The sequence below is a fragment of the Rhipicephalus microplus genome, unplaced genomic scaffold (genome assembly GCF_043290135.1).
Source record: "Rhipicephalus microplus isolate Deutch F79 unplaced genomic scaffold, USDA_Rmic scaffold_229, whole genome shotgun sequence".
NCBI lineage: Eukaryota > Metazoa > Arthropoda > Arachnida > Ixodida > Ixodidae > Rhipicephalus > Rhipicephalus microplus.
In genome coordinates this window covers 245,001-257,500 of record NW_027464800.1, presented here as the reverse complement: position 1 = coordinate 257,500, position 12,500 = coordinate 245,001, and the positions used below count along the sequence as shown (strand labels likewise).

General features: G+C 60.9%; 2 non-coding genes across 2 annotated transcripts; both read right to left on the bottom strand.

Annotated features, from left to right (window-relative positions):
* Positions 1–782: 782 nt before the first annotated feature.
* LOC142792589 (5.8S ribosomal RNA) lies at positions 783–935 on the bottom strand. Its single transcript, XR_012891048.1, has one exon. It is a non-coding gene; the product is annotated as a 5.8S ribosomal RNA (ribosomal RNA).
* A 1,719-nt stretch (positions 936–2,654) lies between these two features.
* Positions 2,655–4,469, bottom strand: LOC142792602 (small subunit ribosomal RNA). The gene has a single exon (XR_012891061.1). It is a non-coding gene; the product is annotated as a small subunit ribosomal RNA (ribosomal RNA).
* Positions 4,470–12,500: the final 8,031 nt, after the last annotated feature.

Genomic DNA, 12,500 nt, shown 5'->3' with positions numbered 1-12,500 from the left:
GGCGAGAGGCATCGTCTCGTGTAGCGTCGCCCCCGCCCCAACTGGAGTGGCCCAGTTTTTTGAACGGGACGGGAACTGCGAAGCACTTAGACCGACGGCGGACTACGACGAGAACGCCTTAAGCTTCGCCAACGTTTCGCCAACTCGTGCGGGAGACTTTTTCCGCTTCGCGGCAAGTCGTCGCGCCGTGCTCTCCGCATCAACCGCGTACGCAGCGAACCGCAAACGTCGGGCGCAGCCTCCTCACCTCCCTGCGCTTTGCGCGCGAACGTTCCCTGTTCGCGCGGCAAAGCCTGGAGGAGGCACGGCCCCGCAGCGTGTTCGAGCGCCCGGTCTACGGGACACCCTGCTTACTTCGAGGGCAACAAGCGCAACGCAAGGCTGCGATCTCGCGCACTTTGCGCACGGCTGGAGAAGCTTTGCTGGCCGGCTTTCGCTCCTCGTGTTTACCGTGCGTTAAAGTTGCGCGTCCGTGGCTCTCGCAGCTCTTGCGCGCCCGGTCGCAGAGAGGAGTACGCAACCTCGACCGCACTTTCCCTGCAGGCTTCCTTCCGACTCGAAGTCCTGCGGCGGTCTCAACGAGGTGCCACATCCTCAATGCAGTCGGTCGCCCCCGTTTCGGTTGGGCTCTGGCACGACGGTCGCCACCGTCTCGCCCTTGAGTGGCCGCTGTTGGCGCTCGCTGTGAGGTGTTCAGCGTGCTGTCCGTGTTGCCGACGCGGTCAAAACGAGTCGACGGCTCACGTTCCCTTGTGCGCCGAAGGCTCTCTTGATATGTGATCCGACCCTCAGACAGACGAAGCCAAGGGAAGACCCAAGGCCGCAATGTGCGTTCAAAGAATCAGTGCTCAGTGTGTCCTGCAATTCACACCAAGTCTCGCAGCTGGCTGCGTTCTTCATCGACCCGAGAACCGAGTGATCCACCGCTTAGAGTCGTGAAAAAGTGTTTGTTCAATTCCGTACAGTCAAAACCAAACGTTTCTGGCACTCGGCCAAACAGTGGCCAAGAAGGGCGCTTTTCAGCGCACGCTTGGACTCCAAAACTCTGCCGCGCCTTTTTCGGCTGCCGCAAATCGAGCAAACGGTGTGTTTCGGACGGCGTTTCGCTTCCGCTACTTGCGAGTGCTTTCGTGGTCCACCCCTCTATAAATACTCGGGAGGCGTCGAAGCCGGTTCTCCAAGCCGGACCCGTAGGTATCGTTGTGTGCTCGCTCTCATTGGCCCGCCTAACCAGAAAATGCCTGCGGTACACCCATTTGGATAAGAGTGCACGCAGATGCGGGCCTCGACGGCTACACATTTCCTCGGGCGGCCGCCTCCCGGCCTCCGTGGAGCGCGGGATGCACGGTCCCATCGACAAGCCTCTCCCGTTTTTACCGTGGCGTCGCGGTTCACCACGGCGGGCGGGTCGGTCTCCTCCGCATAAAAAGGGGGACCCCCGCTTTTTGTTCCACGAAATCGCACAAGCTTTTTTCGCATCCACGGTTTGCCACCGCACACCAAAATGCCGATCCGGCTGCCTACTTTAGCCAACAGGTGGAGCCAGGCGCGCCGTACTTGCGCGGCACTTCCCACGTCCACCGAAGTCGGTGCCAAGGACCACTTTCGGCGCCGGAGCCGCGTACGAGCCTACTCGAGGCGGAAGAACGAAGCCAGCAAGGGCCTGGCCGCAAGTGCGTTCAATTGTCGGGACGTCCAAGTCCCTCGTTCTTCCGTGCTTCCTCTTTCGGCAAGTCGTTGCGGCACCTTCCCAAAGCGCGCAGACCCGCTAATCGCGACGAGCGCGACGTGGCCGTGCCGCCTTTCCCTCGGCAGCAAGCAAAACGCCTGGCAACGTCGACGCTCCCCTAACCGCGATCTCGCACCGTGTTTCGTGTGGCGAATTCAAAAGCCGGCCGGCGCTGCTGCAACCATTACGGTCGGTACGCATACGCCGCGGAGGGCGGGACGGTCATCGGAGCGTGCGGTTCCTCCATCGAGTACTGCGCACCTCGGCCGTCGCATCGCCGTGCCATGACCGGCCGCGCGTCAACGCGAACCGGTGCCAGCGAGATCCCTCGCCTGCAAGAACCGACCGGCAGCCTCCGTCACCCGAGGACGCGGAGGCGCTTGCCGCGGACGGCGGGACGGTATGCACTGGTGCACAGCGGACCCGTCACATCGCCAGTTCCTTGACCGACCGCCGACGCTTGTGCCGTTCCTCTCGTACTTGGCAGTCGCCGCGCGATTGTCGGGTCTCGTTCTTGCACGCTCGAACGGTCGGGAGGGCACTCGGCTGGCGTTTCGGGAACGCGCAGCCTCGCCTTCTACCGACGTAACCACGACTCGCCGTTCGCGCTCCGCCGCTCCTGTTTACAGTACTAGGCGGTCCCGCAGCGGTCGGGTCGCGCATTTCGAGCGCTTCGAGCCACGGTGCAGTGGCGGGTCGAAAGCCGACCTATGAGTGCGTTGCGCCGTTTGTACCCGCGTCCGCCACCTGGCCGACCGTCCAAGGTCGCGGTGTTGGCGTCCGCTGGGCGCAACAATTTGTCACGGGGTGCCGCTCCACATTCAGGCAGCCCCGTGGGGAAAAGCCGACCCCGCGTCCAAACGGGGTCAGCGGCAGAAAGTGTCGGGCGCAGACGCAGCTGAGGCGCTCACCCTTCACAATCCGTTAATGATCCTTCCGCAGGTTCACCTACGGAAACCTTGTTACGACTTTTACTTCCTCTAAATGATCAAGTTTGGTCATCTTTCCAACAGACCGGCGCAACCGAAAGGCCGCGCCGGACATCGGTCCGAAGACCTCACTAAATCATTCAATCGGTAGTAGCGACGGGCGGTGTGTACAAAGGGCAGGGACGTAATCAACGCGAGCTTATGACTCGCGCTTACTGGGAATTCCTCGTTCAAGGGGAACAATTGCAAGCCCCTATCCCAATCACGAAAGAAGTTCCACGGGTTACCCAGTCTTTTCAGACAGGGATAAAGACACGCTGCTTCCTTCAGTGTAGCGCGCGTGCGGCCCCGGACATCTAAGGGCATCACAGACCTGTTATTGCTCTGTTTCGTGCGGCTAGGAGCCGCTTGTCCCTCTAAGAAGGTTGTAAGGTGCTGGGAACCCCGCACCTATTTAATAGGCTAGAGTCTCGTTCGTTATCGGAATTAACCAGACAAATCGCTCCACCAACTAAGAACGGCCATGCACCACCATCCACCGAATCAAGAAAGAGCTCTCAATCTGTCAATCCTCCCAGTGTCCGGGCCGGGTAAGTTTTCCCGTGTTGAGTCAAATTAAGCCGCAGGCTCCACTCCTGGTGGTGCCCTTCCGTCAATTCCTTTAAGTTTCAGCTTTGCAACCATACTTCCCCCGGAACCCAAATACTTTGGTTTCCCGGAAGCTGCCCGCCGAGTCATTTGAGTAACTCAGGCGGATCGCTGGTTGGCATCGTTTATGGTCAGAACTAGGGCGGTATCTGATCGCCTTCGAACCTCTGACTTTCGTTCTTGATCAATGAAAACATTCTTGGCAAATGCTTTCGCAGTAGTTCGTCTTGCGACGGTCCAAGAATTTCACCTCTAGCGCCGCAATACGAATGCCCCCGTCCGTCCCTCTTAATCATTACCTCGTATTCCAAAAACCAACAGAACAGAAACGAGGTCTTGTTCTATTATTCCATGCAAGTTTATTCAGGCGACTCGCCTGCGTTGAGCACTCTAATTTTTTCAAAGTAAAAGCACCGGCCATCTCGAGGCACACAATGAAGTGCACCAAGAAAGAACCGGCATGATGTTCAGTCCGAGCCGTCGCATCGGGTAGATGCACTACTCGTCTGGAACTGAGATCCAACTACGAGCTTTTTAACCGCAGCAGCTTTAGTATACGCTATTGGAGCTGGAATTACCGCGGCTGCTGGCACCAGACTTGCCCTCCAATTGATCCTCGTTAAAGGATTTAGAGTGTACTCATTTCAATTACGGGGCCTCAAAAGAGTCCCGTATTGTTATTTTTCGTCACTACCTCCCCGTGCCGGGAGTGGGTAATTTGCGCGCCTGCTGCCTTCCTTGGATGTGGTAGCCGTTTCTCAGGCTCCCTCTCCGGAATCGAACCCTGATTCTCCGTTACCCGTAACAACCATGGTAAGCAAGTAACCTACCATCGAAAGTTGATAAGGCAGACACTTGAAAGAAACGTCGCCGGCTCGTGGCCATGCGATCAGCACAAAGTTATCCAGAGTCACCACACAATACGGGCCGAAACCCGATCGATCTTGGTCTAATAAAAGCACCCGTTACCCAAAGGGCTCCAGGCTCACTGCATGTATTAGCTCTAGAATTGCCACAGTTATCCAAGTAGGAAGAAACGATCTAAGGAACCATAACTGATTTAATGAGCCATTCGCGGTTTCGCCTTATTTCGGCATGTACTTAGACATGCATGGCTTAATCTTTGAGACAAGCATATGATTACTGGCAGGATCAACCAGGTAATCGTTCGACTGCGCGTCCGTCCTCGCCCTCGGCGGGCCGGACGCAGTCTGTGTGCGGCGGAGGCCACCTTCAGGCGCCCCAACACGCTTATTTTGCACTCCGAGATGACGGCGTTCGAGCTCGCTACGGCACAACCTTCCCGAAAGACGAGTGGGAGCCGTGCGGCAAGAAGCACGTTCATGCTCGCTCTTTTTCGTTGCATCGACTCGGTCGCGCCGTGCGGGTTGCCCAAGCCCGCTGCACTGTCGGTGGACCGGCCGGAACTAGCAACGGAGCCGAGACTGCAAAGCCGCCAGACGACGGGTCACGCCCGCGTCTTCGGCGCTTTCGCATCTGAATCGCCCGAGGACGACACGGAACACACCTCGATATCGTGGTAAAACGGCACCGTCCGACAACCAGCCCCTAACGCATCAAGCGGATGAGGCTGCAGACGACTGCCGTGGATTCCCCTGGAGCAGACCCGAGGACACGCTTGACGAGGCCGAAGCCCGCCGCATATCAGACACCCGGTCGCTTTCGCGTACGCCGCTCACGAGAACCCCCACATAATAGCAGCGATAAGTACCCAGACCTCCTTGGGCCCTAATACGAGCGTACTCGAGAAAATTTCACCGCGGGTGTGCCCCGAAACGTGTGGCATGTTGAGCGTGCCACAAGTCTACGTCGCTCTCAAACCCGCCGAGGTCGTAGAATTTGCGACCCTACTCACGAAATTCCCACCGAGGATACGGCCGCAAACGTACCGCACCTTGGGTAGGCCACGAGTTTGTGCAACACTACGCTGACGGCACAGCACCGAGGTCGTGCGCGCACGCACGGGAAAATTCCGCCGCGGTTTCTGCCGAAAACGTGAGGCACCACGACTCTCCGCAAGTTCGCGTCGACTGCGAAAGACCGAAGTCGTGAACGACGTGTCCGCTACTCGCCGCCGACACGCTGGACACCAAACGTACAACGACTCGACGGCGTCGTAGAGGCCCACGACGCGGTTTTCCTTAACGACGTCTCGGCGTGGCACCGACAGGTTAGAACGGCCGACCAACGTTCCCTGTCCGCCGTTCGGCTCAGTCGAAGGGCTCGGCGACTTCGGCAACGCTGCGAAGCCGCACGGTGACGCACGCCATGTCCCCATTTTTTTTTTTCTTTCTGCGTCTGCCGGGGTGCCCCTATAATAGCAGCGATAAGCACCCAGACCGCCGTGGGTCGCTCGCCCCGGCTGACGTGGTTTTTCGTACTCCTGCGGCGGTCGCCGTGAAGCACGTCCAAATACGCTACTTTCGTGGGCGCATTCACGCTCTTTCGCTTCGCCGGAGTGCCAGCACTCACTCTGCCAAAAACGGCGAACATCCGAGCGGCGGTTCCCACTTTTGCGTCGGCGTCGCAAACCCCGCCCCGGCAGACGAGGTTTGCCGTACTCGTGCGACGGTGGCCGGCGGGCACGTCGAAAGACGCCGATATCGTGCGCGAATTGGCGCACCTTGGCTTCACCGGAGTGCCGCCACTGACTCCTCCAAAAACGGCGAAGATCCGAGCGGCGCTTCCCACTTTCGCATCGGCGTCCCGAACTCCGCCCCGGCTGACGCGGTTTACCGTACTCGTGCGACGGTCGCCGGCGAGCACGTGGAAAGACGCCGATATCGTGCCCGAATCGGCTCCGTTCGGCTTCGCCGGAGTGCCAGCACTGGCTCGGCGAAAGACGACGAACATCCGAGCGACGGTTCTCACTATTGCGTACGCGTCGCAAACCCCGCCCCGGCAGACGCACTTTGCCGTACTCGTGCGACGGTCGCCGGCGAGCACGTAGAAAGACGCCGATATCGTGCCGGAATCGGCCCCGTTTGGCTTCGCCGGAGTGCCAGCACTCACTCGGCCACAAACGGCGAACATCCGAGCGGCGGTTCCCACTTAGCCGTCGGCGTCCCGAACTCCGCCCCGGCAGACGCGGTTGCCGAGCTCGTGCGACTAGCGACCGCGAAGCCGTCTCGCGACGCCGCTTTCGTGCGCGGCTCCCACTGCGACCTGGGTCACCCGAGGTCGACGAGCAAAAAAGAATGTCGAAAAAAATTTTTTTTTTTTTTTGCGTCTGCCGGGGTGCCCCTATAATAGCAGCGATAAGCACCCAGACCGCCATGGGTCGCTCGCCCCGGCTGACGTGGTTTTTCGTTTTCCTGCGGTGGTCGTCGTCAAGCACGTCCAAACACGCCACTTTCGTGGGCGCATTCGCGCTCTTTCGCTTCGCCGGAGTGCCAGCACTCACTCTGCCAAAAACGGCGAACATCCGAGCGGCGGTTCCCACTTTTGCGTCGGCGTCGCAAACCCCGCCCCGGCAGACGAGGTTTGCCGTACTCGTGCGACGGTGGCCGGCGGGCACGTCGAAAGACGCCGATATCGTGCGCGAATTGGCGCACCTTGGCTTCACCGGAGTGCCGCCACTGACTCCTCCAAAAACGGCGAAGATCCGAGCGGCGCTTCCCACTTTCGCATCGGCGTCCCGAACTCCGCCCCGGCTGACGCGGTTTACCGTACTCGTGCGACGGTCGCCGGCGAGCACGTGGAAAGACGCCGATATCGTGCCCGAATCGGCTCCGTTCGGCTTCGCCGGATTGCCAGCACTGGCTCGGCGAAAGACGACGAACATCCGAGCGACGGTTCTCACTATTGCGTACGCGTCGCAAACCCCGCCCCGGCAGACGCACTTTGCCGTACTCGTGCGACGGTCGCCGGCGAGCACGTAGAAAGACGCCGATATCGTGCCGGAATCGGCCCCGTTTGGCTTCGCCGGAGTGCCAGCACTCACTCGGCCACAAACGGCGAACATCCGAGCGGCGGTTCCCACTTAGCCGTCGGCGTCCCGAACTCCGCCCCGGCAGACGCGGTTGCCGAGCTCGTGCGACTAGCGACCGCGAAGCCGTCTCGCGACGCCGCTTTCGTGCGCGGCTCCCACTGCGACCTGGGTCACCCGAGGTCGACGAGCAAAAAAGAATGTCGAAAAAAATTTTTTTTTTTTTTTTGCGTCTGCCGGGGTGCCCCTATAATAGCAGCGATAAGCACCCAGACCGCCATGGGTCGCTCGCCCCGGCTGACGTGGTTTTTCGTTTTCCTGCGGTGGTCGTCGTCAAGCACGTCCAAACACGCCACTTTCGTGGGCGCATTCGCGCTCTTTCGCTTCGCCGGAGTGCCAGCACTCACTCTGCCAAAAACGGCGAACATCCTAGTGGCGGTTCCCACTTTTGCGTCGGCGTCGCCAACCCCGCCCCGGCATACGCGGTTTGCCGTACTCGTGCGGCGGTGGCCGGCGGGCACGTCGAAAGACACCGATATCGTGCGCGAGTCGATGCTTCTTGGTCTCGCAGGAGGGCCGCCACTCACTCCTGCAAAAACGGCGAAGATCCGAGCGGCGCTTCCCACTTTTTCGTCGGCGTCGCAAACCTCGCCCCGGCAGACGCGCTTTGCCGTACTCGTGCGACGGTCGCCGGCGAGCACGTCGAAATACGCCGATATCGTGCCCGAATCGGCCCCGTTTCGCTTCGCCGGAGTGCCAGCACTCGCTCGGCCAAAGACGACGAACATCCGAGCGACGGTTCCCACTATTGCGTACGCGTCGCGAACCCCGCCCCGGCAGACGCGGTTTGCCGTACTCGTGCGGCGGTGGCCGGCGGGCACGTCGAAAGACGCCGATATCGTGCACGAATTGGCGCTCCTTGGCTTCACCGGAGTGCCAGCACTCACTCGGCCAAAAACGGCGAACATCCGAGCAGCGGTACCCACTTAGCCGTCGGCATCCCGAACTCCGCGCCGGCTGACGCGGTTGCCGAGCTCGTGCGACTAGCGACCGCGAACGCGTCTCGCGACGCCGCTTTCGTGCGCGGCTCCCATTGCGACCTGGGTTACCCGAGCTCGACCAGCAAAAAAGAAGGTCGAAAATTTTTTTTTTTTTTCTGCGTCTGCCGGGGTGCCCCTATAATAGCAGCGATAAGCACCCAGACCGCCGTGTGTCGCTCGCCCCGGCTGACGTGGTTTTTCGTACTCCTGCAGCGGTCGCCGTCACGCACGTCCAAATACGCCACTTTGCGCATTCGCGCTCTTTCGCGTCGCCGGAGTGCCAGCACTCACTCTGCCAAAAACGGCCAACATCCGAGCGGCGGTTCCCACTTTTGCGTCGGCGTCGTAAACCCCGCCCCGGCAGACGCGGTTTGCCCTACTCGTGCGACGGTCGCCGGCGAGCGCGTCGAAAGACGCCGATATCGTGCGCTAATTGGCGCTCCTTGGCTTCTCCGGAGTGCCGCCACTCACTCCTCCAAAAACGGCGAAAAGATCCGAGCGGCGTTCTCCACTTTCGCATCGGCGTCCCGAACTCCGCCCGGGCTGACGCGGTTTACCGTACTCGTGCGACGGTCGCCGGCGGGCACGTCGAAAGACGCCGATATCGTGCCGTAATCGGCCCCGTTTGGCTTCGCCCGAGTGCCAGCACTCACTCGGCCAAAAACGGCGAACATCCGAGCAGCGTTTCCCACTTTCGCATCGGCGTCCCGAAGCCCGCCCCGGCAGACGCGGTTTGCCCTACTCGAGCGACGGTCGCCGGCGATCACGTCGAAAGGCGCCGAATTCGTGCACGAATCGATGCTTCTTGGTCTCGCAGGAGGGCCGCCACTCACTCCTGCAAAAACGGCGAAGATCCGAGTTGCGCTTCCCACTTTTTCGTCGGCGTCCCGAACTACGCCCCGGCTGACGCGGTTTACCGTACTCGTGCGACGGTCGCCGGCGGGCACTTCAAAATACGCCGATTTCGTGGGCGCATTCACGCTGTTTCGCTTCCCCGGAGTGCCAACACTCACTCTGCCGAAAGCGGCGATCATCCGAGCGGCGGTTCCCACTTTTGCGTCGGCTTCGCAAACGGCGCCCCGGCAGACGCGCTCGTGCGACGTACTCGTGCGACGGTCGCCGGCGAGCACGTCGAAAGACGCCGATATCGTGCTCGAATCGACCCCGTTTCGCTTCGCCGGAGTGCTGCCAGTCACGGCGCAGAAAACGGCGAACAAGTGTTTTTTTTTTTTTTTTTTCCTAGAATTTGTGTTATAGAAGGCACATTTGATATCGGACGATAATTTTCAACTTTATCACGCGCACCGATTTTCGTGTAGAGGTTTGCAAGTTTATGGGAATTTCTCCACTTGGAATAATGCGATTTAGTAGTACTACGAGAACTTCATGGATGTACTCAAGGGTACGGGGCAAGTCAGTTACGTCAACACCTGCAGATTTTTTACACTTCAAACTGAAAATTGTTGGTTGTGAGTCCTCGTGTGATATTAAAGGCCGATTCGCTAACACATAGAACAAAGAAAGAAAGGAAGAAAAAACGCCCGCGCTCGCTCAAGAAACCTGGGTTCGCAACAAGTGGCAACAACAAGCAACCGAGCGAGTGCGCCAAAACCCGTGGCGGCCGAACAAACGCGAAGTCCCAACCGCGTCAGCCGGGGCGGCACGGGACAGGAAAAATCACTTCAGCCGGGGCGGCGGGGCACCGAATAAACCTCGTCACCTCGTCGCAGGATAAAAGAGGAAACAAAAAGTCTAAACAGCGTCTGCTGGAGCGAATGCGTAATAAAACAACAACAACAACAAAAAAAAAAACACCCGCGCTCAAGAAGTCTGCAATCACCACAAAAGGCGACTGTGACCGAGCAGCGTCAGCCGGGGCCGTGCGGAAACGGAAAAACCGCGACTACCGGGGCGTCGAGGCACCGAAAAATCCACTTCAGCCGCGGCGAAAAAAAAAAACAAAAAGAAAGACGGAGGGGGGGGGGAACCACGTCTGCCGGGGCGAAGGAAAAAAAAAAACGCGTCTGCCGGGGCGAGCCCGGGTGCGGCACCACCGGGAAAACTGTGGCAAACAGACATGGCGATCGAGTGAGTGGGCCGCCAGCCAGGCTCAGCCAAAAAGTGCAAAGTCCGAACTGCGTCAGCCGGGGCGGCAAAAACCACGTCAGCCGGGGCGGCGCAAAAAACCGCGTCTGCCGGGGCGGCACGAAACCGCGTCAGCCGGGGCGGCGCGAAAACTGCGTCAGCCGGGGCGAAAGAAAAAAAAAAAAAAACGCGTCTGCCGGGGCGAGCCCGGGTGCGGCACCACCGGGAAAACTGTGGCAAACAGACATGGCGATCGAGTGAGTGGGCCGCCAGCCAGGCACAGCCGAAAAGTGCAAATTCCGAACCGTGTCAGCCGGGGCGGCAAAAAACCGCGTCAGCCGGGGCGGCGCAAAAAACCGCGTCTGCCGGGGCGGCACGAAACCGCGTCAGCCGGGGCGGCGCGAAAACTGCGTCAGCCGGGGCGAGCCCGGGTGCGGCACCACCGGGAAAACTGTGGCAAACAGACATGGCGATCGAGTGAGTGGGCCGCCAGCCAGGCTCAGCCAAAAAGTGCCAAGTCCGAACTGCGTCAGCCGGGGCGGCAAAAAACCGCGTCAGCCGGGGCGGCGCAAAAAACCGCGTCTGCCGGGGCGGCGCGAAAACCGCGTCTGCCGGGGCGGCGCGAAAACTGCGTCAGCCGGGGCGAAAGAAAAAAAAAAACGCGTCTGCCGGGGCGAGCCCGGGTGCGGCACCACCGGGAAAACTGTGGCAAACAGACATGGCGATCGAGTGAGTGGGCCGCCAGCAAGGCTCAGCCAAAAAGTGCTAAGTCCGAACTGCGTCAGCTGGGGCGGCAAAAAACCGCGTCTGCCGGGGCGGCACGAAACCGCGTCAGCCGGGGCGGCGCGAAAACCGCGTCTGCCGGGGCGGCACGAAACCGCGTCAGCCGGGGCGGCGCGAAAACTGCGTCAGCCGGGGCGAGCCCGGGTGCGGCACCACCGGGAAAACTGTGGCAAACAGACATGGCGATCGAGTGAGTGGGCCGCCAGCCAGGCACAGCCGAAAAGTGCTAAGTCCGAACTGCGTCAGCCGGGGCGGCAAAAACCGCGTCAGCCGGGGCGGCGCGAAAACCGCGTCTGCCGGGGCGGCACGAAACCGCGTCAGCCGGGGCGGCGCGAAAACTGCGTCAGCCGGGGCGAGCCCGGGTGCGGCACCACCGGGAAAACTGTGGCTAACAGACATGGCGATCGAGTGAGTGGGCCACCAGCCAGGCTCAGCCAAAAAGTGCTAAGTCCGAACTGCGTCAGCCGGGGCGGCAAAAACCGCGTCAGCCGGGGCGGCGCAAAAAACCGCGTCTGCCGGGGCGGCACGAAACCGCGTCAGCCGGGGCGGCGCGAAAACTGCGTCAGCCGGGGCGAAAGAAAAAAAAAAAAACGCGTCTGCCGGGGCGAGCCCGGGTGCGGCACCACCGGGAAAACTGTGGCAAACAGACATGGCGATCGAGTGAGTGGGCCGCCAGCCAGGCACAGCCGAAAAGTGCCAAGTCCGAACTGCGTCAGCCGGGGCGGCAAAAAACCGCGTCAGCCGGGGCGGCGCAAAAAACCGCGTCTGCCGGGGCGGCACGAAACCGCGTCAGCCGGGGCGGCGCGAAAACTGCGTCAGCCGGGGCGAGCCCGGGTGCGGCACCACCGGGAAAACTGTGGCAAACAGACATGGCGATCGAGTGAGTGGGCCGCCAGCCAGGCTCAGCCAAAAAGTGCCAAGTCCGAACTGCGTCAGCCGGGGCGGCGCAAAAAACCGCGTCTGCCGGGGCGGCGCGAAAACCGCGTCTGCCGGGGCGGCGCGAAAACTGCGTCAGCCGGGGCGAAAGAAAAAAAAAACGCGTCTGCCGGGGCGAGCCCGGGTGCGGCACCACCGGGAAAACTGTGGCAAACAGACATGGCGATCGAGTGAGTGGGCCGCCAGCAAGGCTCAGCCAAAAAGTGCCAAGTCCGAACTGCGTCAGCCGGGGCGGCAAAAAACCGCGTCTGCCGGGGCGGCACGAAACCGCGTCAGCCGGGGCGGCGCGAAAACCGCGTCTGCCGGGGCGGCACGAAACCGCGTCAGCCGGGGCGAGCCCGGGTGCGGCACCACCGGGAAAACTGTGGCAAACAGACATGGCGATCGAGTGAGTGGGCCGC